Here is a 1,025-nt window from a genome sequence, read left to right as displayed (position 1 = left end):
AGGCGATTTATTACTCATAGATACATAATATATATAAATTTATTAATTAATTAAGTTTGGCTTATATATAATTAGAGCTATTATTATTATTATTAATGGTGGAATTTATGGTAAAAAAAAAAAAAAAATTAAAGGAAGATGATGATGATGATGATGATGATAATTTTTTTGGAATCACTTAGTGTGCATGTTTTGTGAAAATTATTTTTTTCTTTTCTCTTTTTTTTTTATTTTTTTGACGAAAAAAATAATTTCGCAAAATTATTTATCACAACAGACAATTTTGTTGCAATGTGTGTGATCCGTTAAAAATTTGATTCGACAGAGGAAATTAAAGAAAAAAAGGAAGTACTAGAATAATCACAGCAAAAATGCTGTTGGACCTCATCGTCCCCTGATGATTGCGACAGGCGATTTAATTATTTATTAATTATTTATTTATTAAAATTAGTACACATCACAGCTGTTTTGCTGTTGGACGGCGTCCCCTGTCGCGGTTCACAGGCGATTTTTTTTCTAATTTTTTTATTATGTAATAATAATAATAATATTATTGCTTTATTGGGTCGATTTTTTGTGGAGGCGAATATTTATTATAAATGTCTAATGTGCTTCAATTTTTTTTTTTTAAGGATTTATATATATATATTAATATATTATTATTAATATATATATATATATATATATAAATATTTAACAAATTTTTTAATAAATAAGTCGGGTGTTAGTTAAAAATATATAAATAAACATTAAACCTACATAAAAGCAAATTAATAAATACAAAAAAAAAAGATTATTGAGGTAATGTGTTAATTTTATTTATTTATTTATTTATTAACGTTTATTTAATAACATTAATAAATAAATTCGAGAATTCATTTTGTTGAAATTTTTTTTTTTTTTTTTTAGGATTTTTTTTTTTGTATAAATAATTTTCTAAGGTTTCGATTCGAGAAATCAGGTATTAAAAAAAAAAAAAAAAAAATTTTTTTAATTCACGACGACGTCCATTATTAAGTTAAACA

The sequence above is a fragment of the Pediculus humanus genome, genomic scaffold (genome assembly GCF_000006295.1).
Source record: "Pediculus humanus corporis 1103172107449 genomic scaffold, whole genome shotgun sequence".
Lineage (NCBI taxonomy): Eukaryota > Metazoa > Arthropoda > Insecta > Psocodea > Pediculidae > Pediculus > Pediculus humanus.
Note: the sequence above shows the minus strand (reverse complement) of the source record.